The 16,869-nt window shown below is 40.2% G+C and overlaps 1 long non-coding RNA gene across 2 annotated transcripts in view; it reads left to right on the top strand.

Moving 5' to 3' along the window:
• The window catches only part of LOC135184471 (uncharacterized), a 61,100-nt gene extending 46,416 nt beyond the window's left edge, over positions 1-14,684 (top strand). The window contains exons 1-3 of one of the 2 annotated variants that reach the window (XR_010306052.1): positions 9,114-9,181; positions 9,344-9,474; positions 14,445-14,684. This is a non-coding gene — a long non-coding RNA (uncharacterized LOC135184471). Of the gene's footprint in view, positions 1-9,113; positions 9,182-9,343; positions 9,475-14,444 lie in introns of those variants that run through there. The other variant, XR_010306051.1, reaches the window with a different exon arrangement.
• The last annotated feature ends 2,185 nt before the right edge of the window (positions 14,685-16,869 follow it).

Here is a 16,869-nt window from a genome sequence, read left to right on the forward strand (position 1 = left end):
CTCTTGCCAGCAATATGCGTTATTCTCCCCACATGTAGCAAACTTGCCCATACATTTTTTAAATGCAACTAACCTTTGTTTATTAAACAAATCAATCTGAAGTAGAAATTGTGAATTTAATTGCAGTTTTTCATTTAACAAGGCATCATGAAGATCTGGCTGGAACTTTACCCTGCACGTTCCTGGGGGCTAAACCCTTCAGACCCAGTCAGGCTCCCCAGATTTGCCCCCTTCTCCCTATGCTGGCAGAGCACCACAGCCAGTTTTTAGGTATTCATCACACCCTTCACCTTGACTGACTTGCTCATGCATTCGCTACCCCCTATTTACATACATTACGCCCACCCGTGCGAGGTGCCAGCCGCGTGTTTCCGCAGGCTCGGCTGCCCAGCCTTTCGCTCCCACCCATGCTGGGTGCAAGCACCCTGGCTCTCACAGTGGGTGGGGGCACCTCAAGCCCCTGTGCCAGGCATACAGGGCAGGAGACAGAGCCAGGAAGGGGCGCACCATCTCTGTGGCAGGGCTCAGTTCAGTGCTGTGTGCCACAGCAACTGCCTCCCTCAAAATGCATGCGAGGCGGTGATCTATTCTGCTCCGTATGATTAGTGCCAGACTAACTGTTCAAAGGGAAGCCAATGCTCCTTTGCTAATTTAGTCACATACAATATTAGATCTTTGAAATATGCCTTATGTACAGCCTGCATTACCTTTTACAGACAAATACAAAAACATGGTCAACATTTGCAGTAAAATTATCATAGAAATGCCATCTGAAACCTTATTTCCTTTTACAATGTGCATTTCACAAATAACTTGTATTAAAATTATGTTTTACAGGGCAGAAATAGAAAACAAATACTCCTAGTAATTTAAACAGGCATTTGCATAACATGACTAAAAACATGGTAAAGAGTTCTGCAGCTGCAAGAGTGAGGTAAAAATACAGAGACAGTGATTTTAACACAATGTCAAACTGTCTTTTAGCTGTCATAATTAGTGAGTTAAAGTGTGCTTTCATCAAAATCAGTCTAACTAAGATTACTATTATTGTTCTCATGCACTGCTTCCTGCTTGTTAAATAGCATAATATTAGTAACAGGTACACCACAATCTCAGGAAAATCTTTTCATTGAACTATCGCCCAAAAATATTACCTTCTTCAAGCCTTTGGCTTTCAAAGCCCACTTCCTGTAATGACAGATTGTTACTTAGCAAGCTCTACCACTGCTCAAAGTGCTTTCATATTAATTATGTCACATGTTTAAAAACTGGATTACCCAGGGATGCTGGGGAATTTACAGAGCAGGGCGATGGCCCAACCCAGCGTCTTTGGGGACCTTGGAGTGCTGGAGAAGGGTCCTGGACAAGAGGCTGCTCTCGGTACATGAAGCGACTTGGAGGAAGGAGCCAGTCATGTCTGGGGTGAAATGATAAGTAATTAGGGAAATATTTGCTCCAGGAATAACAGAGGAAATTAAGGCAGATGTATGAGGGCTGAGAGTGCAACTGGGGGCAAATCTTGCTGGAGGAGGGAAGGGGAGAAGCAGTGATCACTCCCTGAGAACTGAAATAAGATTATCAATGTACATCAGATCCCAACTCGGATGAAATTGGATTAGGTATTTTATGCCTTTTGGCACAAAAGCCTTACATGGAGGACTTTTCTGACAGTCTATAGGAACTTGCAGTCTCACTTTAAAAATAAAAATCATGCTATTCTCTACAACACAGAGATTCTTAAATATTTAAAAGCCTTCTCCATTGGTTGTTCATCAGATTGATTATGATGCATATTTCAGCAGTTTTTTTTCCCAAAAATGCTCATCAGAGGATCAAGAAATGAGGTGTTCTGTGTGCTCTACATTGATTCACACTATTTCATTTTAATTCCAAAATACTGAATTCAGAAAACTGCCAAGAAAACAAAGCAGGAAATGTTTGTGTTTTGCTGTGTGTTGCATATGCTCTATGGTAACCAAGAACACAAAAGAAATAGATGATGCTGCATTCCTCAGTCTATCACTCACTAGCTAGTAAGCACAGGAATAAAAACCAGTAGCACAGCAGAACTGTAACTTCCCTCAGAGTATTTGCCTATTTTTCCTTCTACCTTGATAACATAAAACCTCCAGGTTTCTCACACTACTTGTTTGAGCTCTCTCATTCAAATGAAATTTGAGTATAATTTCATCACCATGCATATCTCTTGATAACTATCCTCAAACTAGTCCAGAAAGTTTTACAAACCTTTGTGAAGGTCTTGGATTAAAAAAGGTCTGTGTGCCTTTGCTTTGTGAGGAAACTTCATCACCAAGTAATTTTGTTTAGTTTGTACTTTCCATGATTGGTCAAATGCCTCTTATCACTACATAAATCTCACATTCATATCACCTTTAAGGCATTGTTTTCCTCCTGTGTTATTTTCTCTACAAAACTATCTTCACAAAGCACGGTACCAGTAATTGGATGAGTTTATTAGTGATATCTTAGTGATTAAGAGGAACAGAAATGTATTCTTGACACTGCACAAGCCAGGAACTGGCTTTAGGATATTGAGGTCTATTTAGCTAGAGTGCAACTCATTACAGAAGTCAATGTAGTTTCTTCCCTAGGGCTTTCTTATCCTTCCTCCTACCCAAAGTAAACCTTTATGTGGGAAAAGCCTTCTAGGGATTTTCCACCCCACTCTTCTATGTTTAAAAATAGATATTAATGTACTATAGTGGTTCTAATTTTGGTTTTATTCTAACAGAAGACCATGGAACAAAAGCAGACTTATTTAATTCCATTAATATTAAAGGCAGGTAAACACTGATACCTTTCATGTGTCATCAGCAGTCTTGAGGCTAATCAAGAATGCTTATGTTTGAGGCTACACTATGAAAAAAATTGAAGCTGATTTCTCTTCAATGAAGCCAGTGCAGTTTTATCAATGATGAAATCTGTGTGAACAGTAACACTTTTTGCTACTCAGCCCATTAGCTAAAATGGTTAGAAATGCCTGTGCTTTTAGTGAACTCCAGATACTTTGGGAATAAAGATTTTTCCAACAAAGCGATGAAAGGTGATCATAGGTGTTAATATGCACTACTGAAAAGCAAAAGCAAATACCAAACATTTGGGAAGAGCTACTTCTCAGCCAAAGAAGAATAATTGCAACAGAAAACCAAAGGTGAGCACCCTAGTCAAGTCCCTTTTCTGCCTCGCCGCAGTGCACTTTAAGGACACATAAAGGGTATTCTACAGAAGAAATACTTTAGGAACAAAAAAAAGGCCTCAAAAATAAACCCAGGAAGACAAAATCAGCTTTTCAGTAGTATATGTCAGTTTTTTGCCCCACATCTAAGCAGTTCAAATGAACTTGCATTCAGACGTTACTGGATATTGGTGCCATGGCATTTATATTTCCAAGTATGCAAGGAACACGTGCACAGTAGCAGAAGCACCAGGTCTAGAGGGCACCATTATATTCCTATTTGTTTCCCCAGTTACAGCAGGCTACAAATGCTTGCTATTGATTGTTATTTGTCTCACATCGCAGACATTCAGCCCTAGAATTTTTATCTTTCATTTGTAATTTTTCTGTTTTAATATTCTCTGTCACTGAGAATGCTGCCAGTCTGATTAATCCTAGATTGCATCCCTCCACTTGAAACAGTTTGCACCCAAATCAATTTGGTGTAAAACATTTATGACCCAAATTTCACCCAGAACTTGAGAAATTAGAAATAGCAAAGAATTCACAAGTGCCAGAAATCCACCTCCAAGCAGTAATCTTTTGCTGTTTGCACCTCCCAGACCACATGAAATTCAGTGGGCAAAGACAGAGACCCTACTCATCTCTCCTTTGTGTTTGCAACTCCAACTGCTGCTCTGAATTGATAAACCATTATTGATGTTAGAGATCAATGAGATTAAGCATGTGCTTAACTTTAATCACATAAATAAGTCAATTTCTGAATCTAGGCAGCATTATTCATCACTGGGCAGAACTGAGATCTTTCTGGATAATTAACACTTCATTTGCTTTGCCATGGTCAGTGGTTCACATGTATGGCATGAAGATTACATGTATTAAGAGTTAAGTCAAAAATTTAAAGTCAAGTATATTCTTAAGTTTATCATATCAGGCAGCAACTGCCATTGTTTAGTCTGCTTTGCTATAGTGATGAGATGCAAGTCTACAAAGAGTCAAGTGGGAGAATGAGATCTGGTCAGAGGGCGTGTGTGAATTAGTATTTGTGTAATTAACCAAGCTGTATGAATTCCATGGTTGGATTCAGTTTTCCTTCCCATTAACATTCTTTTATACTTTCAGTATAAAAGTCTTGAATTGAACACTGAACAGTTCTTTTATTCTATTCACACACACAAAAATTATATATATATATATATATATATCACAGTATCACAGTATCACAGTATCACCAAGGTTGGAATATATAGTTAAGCTGTTGTGTTACCAGAATTTACATCAGGTAGAAAAGACCCTTGTGCAAAACATCTGATCATTTTGTGAGAGTTGGTTTTGTTTTTTTTTTACATCATAAAGGTAAGCATATTTGACACCTTAGGAAAATTTTGTCTGAATTTCTATTTATTTGAGTGCAGACTAAATGCTGCTTTACTGTTTAGTGTGTCCAGAGAAGGGCAACAAAGCTGGTGAAGGGCCTGGAGCATAAACCCTATGAGAAGAGGCTGAGGGAACTGGGGTTGTTTAGCCTGAAGAGGAGGCTCAGGGGTGATCTTATTACTGTCTACAGCTACCTGAAGGGACATTGTAGCCAGGTGGGGGGTGGCCTCTTCTCCCAGGCAACCAGCAACAGAACAAGGGGACAGAGTCTCAAGTTGTGCCGGGGTAGGTATAGGCTGGATGTTAGGAGGAAGCTCTTCACAGAGAGAGTGATTTCCCATTGGAATGGGCTGCCCAGGGAGGTGGTGGAGGCACCGTCCCTGGACGTCTTCAAGAAAAGACTGGATGAGGCACTTAGTGCCATGGTCTAGTTGACTGGATAGGTCTGGGTGCTAGGTTGGACTGGATGATCTTGGAGGTCTCTTCCAACCTGGTTGATTCTATGATTCTATGATTCATTAATTACCGCTATTGATGAATGCATTTTAAGAAGTTGAGGAAGTTTTGAAGCCACTTTTTTAGTGATACAAGAAATCTCTCAAGTTTTGAAGAGCATCACCATGATTAAACAAACACTCATTTTATGCTTTAATTTTAACTCAGCTGAGTCAACAAGACGGAGTGGTAAAGAAGTCTTAGTGGATAAAATTATCCGAGAAGCAGCAAACATGACTGAAGAAAATACAAAACTTGCAAATTCTTTTGTTTTACTCTAATTGCTTAGAAATCAACTGCTACAGGATATAAATATCTGAATTGATTTTCAATGCCAGACACCACAAATCTGAAAGGGAAAATTATATTTTCTTAAATTGACAAACTCCATTAAAGCTCTGCATGCATTTCGATCCCACTGAAGCAAACTTTAATGTTCTGTGTTGCGGAACACAAGACCCTGTGCATCTCCTGACCCATTTGTCTATCACTCATGGACAGAGGACTGCGTGATCATTTGTAGAGCTGTGTTTCACTTGTGGGTTAAAATAAGAGGATTATGTTGCTACTCCCAAGAGCAGTCACACCGATACAAGCTCCTAGATCATACACTGCTAGCACCGTGTAGCTTTGGATGTTTAAGTTTAAAGGAAACGATCAGCAAGCAGATGACACCCTGGAAATACTTCCACACATTAAAATACAGCCTTCTCACTGAAACAACACACCTTGGAGTTCTCAACTCTGCCCACGAAAGTACCTTCTTTATTGGAAATAAATTAACAAAAAAAAAAGTTGACTGCACTACTGATGCTGCCAGGAAGCTCTTATGAAACACGAATATCAAAGAACAGAAAGCCTAGCCTTCGACAGGGCATAAACTGTTTGGGAGCAAAGCCTTAGTCTGCAGGCAATCATGGCTTTAATGGCCCACATTTGCACTGATTTGCAGTTGAGAAATAGGAGACTTCACTACACATTGCACAAGAAGCTGATCTCCAGCCTAGCAATGTTCATGAAGCCAGTGAAATGGGAATGTGAAAATGCAAACTAAGTGCAGTAGGGGAAATAAACCAGCAAAATGCATCACAAGTACACTGACTAAATGTAGGTGCATAGGACTTTGTCAACTATCTGTACATGCTAACACGCTTTTGCTATATATATTCATAGATGATCAATCACACAACAGAATGTGCCTCATGTCCCATGAAGGACAACAGGCAGCAGATAAATCTAGTCTGGTCCATATGGTATGGAAAAAGCCTGTTTCCCCAGACTAAAGATTAACAGCAATTGTCAGAAATTTTAACAGGGCCAAATGTAAAGACAATTTTAAACTTACAAAAATCCTTAAACATTTAATCATGCCTTGCTGTGAAGCAATGCTGTCAAACCTGGATTTACTCTTAGATGGTCTAAGGGGGGAGGGGGGAACCACCAAAAACCAACCTCAAACCAAAAAAAAAAAAAAAAAAAAAAAAGGCAGAATTAGCTTGCATTTCACAGCGGTCTTGACAGCCTGACAAAGCAGCAGCAATGCTCCTGCCCGATGTCAAATACAATCTACAAAGACCAAAGCACACAGCCCAAAGGCAGAGCTCAGGACAATGTTTGCATTCCCTCTGAGCTGAAGCATTCCATGGGCAGATTTCAGCCTCCCAGGAAAATGCATCACGGCATACAGCAGCTGCCTCTAACGTCCAGTTGTCTTCCAGTCAGAACCTCTCCCTTACTCCAACTCTTAGTGGAGCCTGGGTTTCCCAGCAGCTTTTTCTCTTCTCAGTCAGTGCCAGTCTCTGAAATACTCTCTTCCTTCTTCCCCCCATCTTTTCCTATGTTTTTTCTCAACTTCTCTACTGAAAGATAAATACTTATGTATCAACACAATTCTACCAATGAAATGTCCAAATTGTTGCTCATGAGTGTTAATCATAGAATGGTTTATGTTGGAAGGCACCTCAAGGATCATCCAGTTCCAACCCCCTGCCATAGGCAGGGACACTTCCCACTAGAACAGGTTGCTCAAGGCCTCAATCATCTATGACATTTAAAGTGTTCTTTTATAAGATGGAGAAGACTTGTACAGAAAGAAGAAGGAGCACTGTTTGAGACAACAGCTGGGTTCTTGGGTAGTGTGGATGGGCTCCTTAGGAACAGTAGGGCTGGACACCATGAGAAGACAGCAGAGGACCTCGTGATGACTTCCCATGGCTCTTGCTTATATCCAGGATGGGCCAACAGAACTCATAAGGAGGTCACTGTGCTCCCAGGAAACTCCGGATCACAGCAGCACTAACCAAAATGGGGCAGGAGCAGTGCAGGCAGCAAAATCAAACTCCCTCCACATTGCTGAGCTGAGAAGAGCCATGAATACTCCCCAGAAGTATGTGAACACGTGGTATTTCTGAACATAACTAACTAAATAAATACATATAAGAGAGAAACTTAACACAGCCTGCTAGAGAGCTTATATGAACAGAGGACGCATGCCAAAAGTGGTTGCTGTTTAATTTCAGCATACATACTGCCTCAGGTATAAACAAAGTTTCAAGAATCCCATTTAAAGCTCTAATCAAGCTCTTCGTTCATTTTCTAATTTGTAGAGCCTGCTCCTGCAACATCCACATAAACAAGAACCAAGAAGAGAAGAAGGTCCAGGCTCATGGTCCACTTGCAACAAGCTCTTGGCACAGTACAGACATCTGAGTTAGGAGTCCACCCAAAATGCAGCACCACAAAGCATGGAAAGCATATTAACAATGAGGCTGGTGACATACAGTCACCCCTGCAGTGGATCAGGCAGCAGTATTGTGCTGGCCTCCGGTTTCAAACAAAAGCAGCTATAATCCCCTTTTTGCCTCCCTTCCTTTACCTTTTGAGATTGTTTTTAGTTCCCAAATACTTCCTTTATTTATTTATAAATACACTGTTGGAAGCTTGATGCCCAACACAGCAGTCAGTCTCAAGCTCACCCTCACTACTACCCACAGAAATAAAGCAGTTTGGATGTACCTACCTGACACTAAGCTGGAAACACATTAGCTCTGATATCAACATCAAAACGTCTACTGAGCCACCATGGTGGTAGAACAGCTAGTGAAAACAAGAAGAGTTTACTTACAACCAGTGCAAGACCATCTACACAAGGTACCCCTATAACACAGGCCACCACTAGCCATCTGCCTAGTTGGCTTTAGCAACAAGGCTCTTGGGTTTTTGCCCTGTTACTTTCCATTAAATTACTTTTAAAGAGCATTAATGGACAAAATCCAACATAATATCAAAGTGGCCTTCCTAAGAAGTGTCTTATAAACCATAAAAAGAAGTGTCTAGTCTTTTGAAGAGTCCCCCAATATGCCTCGAATAATTCCTTCTCCATTTGTTGTTCAAAGAACCACTTCTTTTAATCACTACTGAAAAATAAGCAAGAGATTATTTTTCACTTTGTATTTTAAATGGATTCAGACAAAGAATCAAAAGGAAATCTCATCATTTCTTTGTTTTTGTGAAAGATCTCAGATTAAAAGCACCCAGTGCTCTCTTGTTATTGTCAAATCTACAGCCATTAAGAAGGTGGTCTTAGGAGATAAATAGAGTAGCGATTAAGAAGGTGGTTTTAAGAGATAAATAGAGCAGTGATGCTTCACCTCACTGTTCGAATGAGGGTTTCAATAAAGCAATGCTGACTTTTTGCAGAGGAATTATTTTCCCGACTTTGGGCTTTAGGATACTAGCCATCCAAAGAAATCTCTTGACATCAGGATGAGATCTACTATAGGTAGCACTTAATCCTTTAAAGCTAAAGGATTAAGCCAGTTGACCACAAAGAGAAATTAGATTTAAACCTGGAAAATTCAAAGCACTTCCAATCTTCTCATTCCAGGGTTACTCTTTCTTAGTCCAAACAAGAACACTTTTACATACTTTAGTTTCTACACTGGACAGAAAATTAAACAAATTTATATTGATCTGAAGCAGAAAATAGAAGACCTTGGTGAGTAGATGGTACTGAAATATCACCAAATAGTCTAACAAACATTTAAAAGTAAAGGTGCAGAAGACGGAGGCCTTCATAGTTCCAGGATGAAGAAAATAATGCCAAAATCCAAGGTTAGTACTAGTGAAAATATTGAGAAAGCATGAAATAATCATGCTGGTCATAGTGGCCATGTACAAGACTTGGAAACAGTCGAATATTTTGCTGCACAATAGCAGACCATCTCTGTTGTGTTGTGGCTAACCTAGTTGTGTCCTTTGTAATCTCCCTTTCAGGTGACTCTCAGTCTTCCTCTTGTCCAGACTCACGTCTCAGCCACTAGAACCAATTACAGCAACTACAGAGACACACAGTTCACAGACACTACAGAGACCTAGAAGACATGTCAAATGTAACAGTAACAAAGGTAAAAGACAAGAGGGGGAAAAAAGGATCTACCATTTTATTAGGTAGGAAAGAAAATAACATTTAAGCATCAGTCTGGCTGCACTGTCTCCATGCTGTGAAGGTATGGTTAGCTCATACTCTGGGGAATTATCCTCACTACCAGCACACAAAAAATCCCAGCTTCACCTTTGTCGTTCTGGGCAGCCATCGGATGGGCAAATCAAGCCACAGTAAAGCACCAGCTCTGTCATACAGCAGCTACTGTTATTGATTTAACCAGTTTGTTTATGCCTATGTTTAATTGGCTATGTTAATAGCATTTTAATCCACATTTCACTTGCATGTGGCTGATAGCGCAGCACTTGCATGGCTGCAGTGACATTTTCTCACCATTGCTATCTGTCATCAAGGACTAGGCCAGCACTGTCACACTAACCAACAATTCCAAATGTTTTGTTTAATTAGGTATAGTTTATACTATACTGTATAATTCCACAGCATTGACTGATAAATCATTCATTAAATAGGCACAATCATGGAAAACCTTTAATCAAACAGCAAAGATTTCAGCCATATTTTAGCACCAGCATTTAACATTTCTAAATATTCAAATGTAAGATTAATGAGAACTGAGTGAAAAAAACCAAACCTGCTGGTGAAGTTTATGCCAAGCAGCATATCAACAGAAGATCACGCAATACGATTACCCAGGGTATTCATGCTTAGAAATACTTCCTCCATCACACCAACCTGTCTACAGACAAACACGTTAGTGGTCTGTCACCAGCAAACACTGGCTCACAAAACATTTCCTGAGAACCATAGTCAGAAAGAGACAAGGAAATTCTAAGTGCCTTTGAGCCACCCATTTTCCAACTGATCCTAGGCCTGATGAATGCATAATTCACATAGAAAATAATAAGACGTGAATCGGGACCACTCCTGCCCTTGCAATGAACTCAACCTGCAACCCAGTTGGTTTGGCTCAGTTCCAGATCTGCCCCAGGGGGAGAGCTTTAGCACAAAACAAATGGCCCCAGGCAGACCCCTCAGACCATGTACAGCCCTCCACACAGACCTGGCCACGAACCGGAGCATTGTTTACTGTCTAAACGCTGGCCACAGCTTGTGACTTCTTGTTCCAAGCCTATTGCCTTCCAACCTTCGGTTTCAGTCTGCCCTCACCCTCTTTTTTTCCTCCTGCTAGACAATCCCATCTTCCACTGCCAACGCTTTAATAACCTCACCCCTTTTCCACAGTCTCTCTTTTCCTTGAATTTCACCTTGCTCTCAGATTAATAATTTAAAACAGGAGTCAAAAAGCAAAAAAATCCTAAATTAATTTGGCATCTGCGCTATTTAACTATATCAGATGTCACATTTAATTACCCTAATACTATTACTTGGGAAAATTTAAGTCTTTTTCTATACAAGTTTTGCAGGGAGTAACTTTCTTCTTTTTTTTTTTTTTTTCCTTTTTTTTTTTTTTCCTTTTTTTTTTTTTTTTCCTGGTTTTATTCTGTTTTTTTTTTTTCCTTCTTTTTTTTTTTCGAGAGAGATTTTCATAATAGAAACTACAGAGCAGAAACCATCCAACCATATATTTTGTGCCAGGAAAATGGCACAGGAGTGTGCTACAGCTGCTTTCAGAGAATGCACTCTACATAATAACCAGGACCGGAGATATTTTACAAACGGGGAAATCTCATTCCGCTGTACAGAGCCCAACTGGCAGTCAAGCCTTGCATTCGAGGAGCATTCTCTGTGCATGTTATGAGGGCAGGATGCAGAGGCAGTCAGGCTCTTCCTCTCCTAGGAAAGCAGTGTCACCAGGGCAGTGACATCTGCTACAGATGAGGACCATCACCACTATGCAACTGTCCTTTCCTTCCTCAGCAAGACATGGAGCATATCCACAATTGAACCTAGTGATGGAGTCCCCACTTCCCACCTCACTAGACCCTTGGTCCTCCACATGAGGGAGGTCCATCTGCCTTGAGGCAGCTCCAGAGGGAGTAGCCCTGCCCACCTCACTCCAGCAAGGTAGCTATCACAGCAAATGCATTAGAGAAAGTGTGAAGTGTTCCCCGGGCAAGGTTTTCCACAATGCTTGGAAGCGTGTCTCTATGCTCAGAGGCCTTTTTGGTGTCAGATTTGGCAGAGAAGGCCAGACAGGGTTTTCAAAGTGGTGGTAGAGTGGGGAGAGGCACACAAAGGCACTCATTGAGTTTTTGAGAGTCACAGGGGAAAGACTAGAAAGAGGCAAGACCATGGAGAATACTAAAAAGTGGCTGTTCCAACCGCCTGCAAGAGGTCGAAAGCAGATGAAGATTTTCAAGACCCAGCATAACGTACATGCACACAGATACCCTCATCTCTAGATCCTGGAGAGAAGGCCAGCTGCTACATTGTGTAGAGATTCAAAACGCAGAAAATCAACTGTAAATCACGAGTTCTGGATTCTTTGAGATGAAGTGTAATCTGATTTACAATGTTACAAAAAGAAATTAAAGTTAATTCCAACATGATTGTGGGTATACCGCAATTTAATATAACCATGCTGTGGCCTTTAAATCTCCACGCTGCAATATGCCAACAGTCATTACTTCTTTAAGTTTCATATTTTATTTTAAACTATAAATTGGAAATATCACATAGCTTGTTCCTTACAATTTCAGAATTAGGATCTTTGCTTGGAAACACAGTGCTCTATGGTGTAATAAGATTATTGTGCAACTACCACACAGTTAGGGTAGTTAAAGGCACTCCACTTCACCTCATCATTTTTTCAGCTTAAATATTATGCCACATTCTGATTAATACCAGACCAATAAAATCATCTTAGCAATCTGGTTAGAGTCTTTTGTCTACCCAGATGGCCTGCAATGTTAATGTGTGACAATTTCAACAATGAACTAGGACTGTTTTATGGAACCAACATTTGTTCCACTGCTTTTTCTTCTTAGGCTCAGAATTTTGACACAGATGGTACAAATTACTCAAAAAACAGAAATGTTCATTTAGAAGGCTTAAATATGTGGTTTTACTCAGGCCATCCGAATCTTTTACATTTACAATTCAGTAAATTTACTAACAACCCTGCTGTAATTAAGGTCTATAAAAATCTTCCCTCCTTTCCTGCTTGCTTTTCCCCCTACGTATCTATGGCATTTCATTATGCCTCCAATTTATTAATATTTATTCCAGTTCTGAAATGTTTTTAATTTTGGAGGATTTACACTGTTCAATCTTGCATCCGATTTTTCATACCTTTCTAATTATGGGAAAGGGGGGGAGAAAAAAACATTTCATCTATAACCACATATTAATCCCCTTAGAACCTACACATTTCTAGAGCTTAAAGGAGTAGAAAAGGAAAAAAAAATAGAACAATGTCAGCAGCTTCTGGCCAAACTGCACATTTGCAGTTAAGCAGAAGATTTTCTACTCCTGACTCTCAGTACAGATACTCAAGAAAAAAATATGATGTCTTTGGGAAATTACAATGGGGAGAAGAAAACAACAGGATTCCTATAAAGTGCTTTGCAGAGGGAAAAAAAAAAAACACCCAAAAACCAGAAGTCCCAGACTAGAGACAGATGCACAGTTTGACCGAGTCCATAAAGGCGAGAGGTTATTGTGCGAAACTGCCAGAGGACAAAAGGCTTGACATAGAGCAACTGCTCTGGAGCTCTTGCTACCACCCCAGAGAAAAGAGAGCTGGCACAGGCTTCCCTTCCTGCTGTCCAGGCAGGTTCATGTTCTACAACACCAGAGCAGCCCACAGGGCCAGCATATCTCCTCCAAAAGCTCCGGACAAGCTTTTGTGCCCATACACACAGGCACCCCCAGACCTGCAAGGTATCACAGGGACTAACCAAAGTAATTTGGCTGCACACAGAGGTGAGGTGGAGAATCAGAGAGGCAAAGACCTTGCTCTGCTCTAATTCCAGGCATGCATCAGTCCCTGCTTGGCTTCTCTCAGTCCAACAGTGGCTGTGGTCTGCAGTAGCCTACACACTTCGAAGAAAGTCCTTGGGATTCAAAGGAAAAGCTATGCTGTAATCATCTGTTGGGGTCCACAGCACCTGTGCGAGTCACCCCAGCATGATTTGCTTTCAGGGCATCCTTTTGAAGTGCCTTGTGATACCAGTTATGGTCGCAGAAATCTTATGCCCTTTCACAGTACTGCAGATACTAGTATTTATTTCAGTGCCTTCAGCCAGTTTACCTGGACAGTTTTCTTTGACAGTTACAGTACTGCCCTGTCATTTCTGCCTGACCATGTCTCTGTGATGGCTTCGTTTTATTATTTGAACAAACTATTTAAACATTAATATATATATTTTTTTAAATAGATAACCCCACACGACTGTCCTTTTGCAGTCCTTGCAGAGAGTACAGTGCATGCATGATGCTCCAATTCATTATGATTTTCTATTAGATCTGCCAACAGAAAGTGCATTTTGAGTTTCTAAATGTTGTTTCCATTAGAATCAATCACTCCATGCAATTAAGCCAATAGGCTCTCACCATTTCTGCTGTTATGAGCTAAACCATCCTAAATATATTGACAGCTGTCTCCTATAAGAAGACACAAATTAGGTTGAGGGGGCATAAGCCTAAATGTCACCAGTGGGAGGACATCAGTTATTCTTGCAGAAATCTACCTAATTTTCATACCCCATAAGGCATTCAGTAGACTTTCTTTGCATTGGCAGCATGCAGTAATCAATGTTTTGCATATTACAATCAATAACATGCTTAAATGTTTAAGTTTTGCATTCTTTTGCAATAAATATTGATATATTACAAACTATGTAAAACTGTTCATTGGACTTTTTGTTTGCAGCATGTACTGTATCATTCAGCAAATAAGTGAGCTAAATATTGTTTGTTACAAAACAGATGTCACATGAAATTATGCCATATGTGCTATTAAACATTTTTCTTTTTTTTTTTTTTTTCCTTCTCTTTTTTTTTTAACAGTGAAACCCAAGACTTCATTTCAGAAGTCAGTCTATTTGGCTTTTCAAGGATCTCAAGCGCAAAAGCAACAGCTCTGAAATATTTTTTAAACCTGCTGTCCATCCTGTAACCCAGTTTCATAGGTGGAATCCGAGTGGTTTAAATGTAGACATCTTAAAAATAAAGAAATATGCTAAACGTGTGACTGCATTAATAGTTCTCCACAGTTTTGTCTTACTACTTACATTTCAGGACTTGTATCATATTGGTATCCTTAAATACAAGTATTGTAACCTTGAAAATGTGTGTGTGTGTATATATATATTTACTCACCTAAAAAAATCCAGCTAATTATTATCTACAATTTTCTGCAAATATCTTATAATGGCATTATAGAATAGTGGGTGCTTGGCATTCATAGCAGTCAAAGATGGTCAATGCAGACCTGCTTCAGCCTGAAACAAAATCAGTAACTCTGCATTCCAAGATTCGACTCTAATAGTTTTGACAAAGTCATGTATGAGAAAGCAGAGCAATCTATAGCTCTAGACGTTCAAAGTGTGAACTCAACAACAGAGTGAGCAGAATGCTGGAAACATGTTGCTAAGAGCCATACAGTAAAACAAAATCTGGTTACCACAAGAAGAGTGACATTGGCATCAGAGGCAAAGACACTTACACCCACAAGTGGAAACATGGCACACTGGGAAAGCTAGAGAAACAGGAGCAGATGCAGCAGCACAAGGAAGAAACTCAAAGTAAAGATCCTCAGACTCCATATGTAGTTTTCTTTCTCATAGTCATCAAAAGGAGGAAGACAGGGTAAACAAAAAGGAAGATAAAGACAAGAAGGTGAAGAAAATATTTTCTTCTCCTCACCACCACCCCCTAAAGGCAAATTATTTGCTTACATTTCTCAACATACCACGTGAGTCTTCTCTGTAATACAAATAACTAATTGCTTGCCAGCAAGCATTAAAATTGGAAGAGCTCTTGATCTCCCAGCTTGGTGGCAGTTCTTGAGGCTTCTAGTCTGTAAAGAAAACCTCTGCAGATAAAATTTTAATGCTTCTGTGGATGGATTCCCTCCATTAAGATCACAAGCTTCTGTTATGAAGATGGACAGAATGGTCTTAGACTCTAAGATACCACACAACATCTGGTGAAACTCTCATTATCAGGTCACAGCACTCTCTGCATTGTATCAAATTCCCTTCTTCATTTCTCATGTTTTCCAAAGAGTAGCGTTGCTTTCTTCACACCCTACTTATCATTTTGCAAATTCACTTAGATTATTCGTAGGAAAACTTTAAGTGGGGCCACCAGGAAGGATCACTGCTGTGACTCATTCACATCACCAGACACATGGGAGTCAGATAAATACTTTTTTATGGGCTTACCCAATTTTCTCATGGAGAAAATCTTTTCCAGCATAGTGATGTAGCATAACTCCAACACCTCCAACAAACCATTCCCACTAGTTCTGCCTTAGGCTAGTACCAGAAGGATGAGTCCTGGTTTGGTGTTCACCCTGCAGGTCAGGTTGTGAATGAAATGCCCAGACCTCTGGCTGATGAGGAGAGTCTCAGAGGCCCCTACCACCACAGAGATGGGCACTTGGTGTCAATGTGTCCCTTTCAGATCCGGTGCCACAATGCCAAACACTACCCAGAAGCAGCTGCTGGTTTTCCAAATGTCCTTGTCTAACACACCTTGGCTGAGACAAAATGAGTTTTTTGTTGGCAGTGCAGGAAACAAAGTGGAAGCCAATCACGCATTTCTCTGCTTGACCACTGAGGAAGCTGATGGTGAGCAGCCAGGGACGTCTGTTCTGTAGTCAGTTCTTTTGTGGAAGATGCTTAGTTCATGCAAGACGTTCGGTAGAGAAAGCATGTACACCTTTAAAACCACCAAGCCTGATCCTGCCTTTCCTGTGAAAATACACTGTTTTTTACCCCTGCTTCGAGAGGAGGGAGAAGATTCTTTTTAAATTACGAAGCTAGATGCCGGTATTTGGAGCGATAGCTTTTTCACAAATGCCAAAGATCTGAGAGTGAGGAAGATTACAGGCAACCCTGCAACCTCTGATTAAATGCAAACATAGTTGTAAAAGCTTTCTCTTCTCCCTGCCTCCATATTGCACCTTCTGCAGCAAAATGCTTCGTATGTGACAAAAACAGCTAGATCTTTCAATAGCTTAGAAGAAAGGTACTAGAATATTTTTTGTTAAACGTTATATTTTCTTAAAGACAACATAATGAGGTCATCTGAAGCTGGATTCAAGCTGATTAACTGTGTTTAGGAGAAACCAGAGGTTGAATGGGAGGGTTCTCGTGGAGGAAAACAAAGAGAATGATTGCAAAAGTCAGATCTCAAAATGTTAATCAGATTCAGAAACATAAAACATGACAATTTAATGGTGTTTGGTTAAAACTAGAAAATTTTA

This window comes from Pogoniulus pusillus, chromosome 20 (assembly GCF_015220805.1).
Source record: "Pogoniulus pusillus isolate bPogPus1 chromosome 20, bPogPus1.pri, whole genome shotgun sequence".
Taxonomy (NCBI): Eukaryota; Metazoa; Chordata; class Aves; order Piciformes; family Lybiidae; genus Pogoniulus; species Pogoniulus pusillus.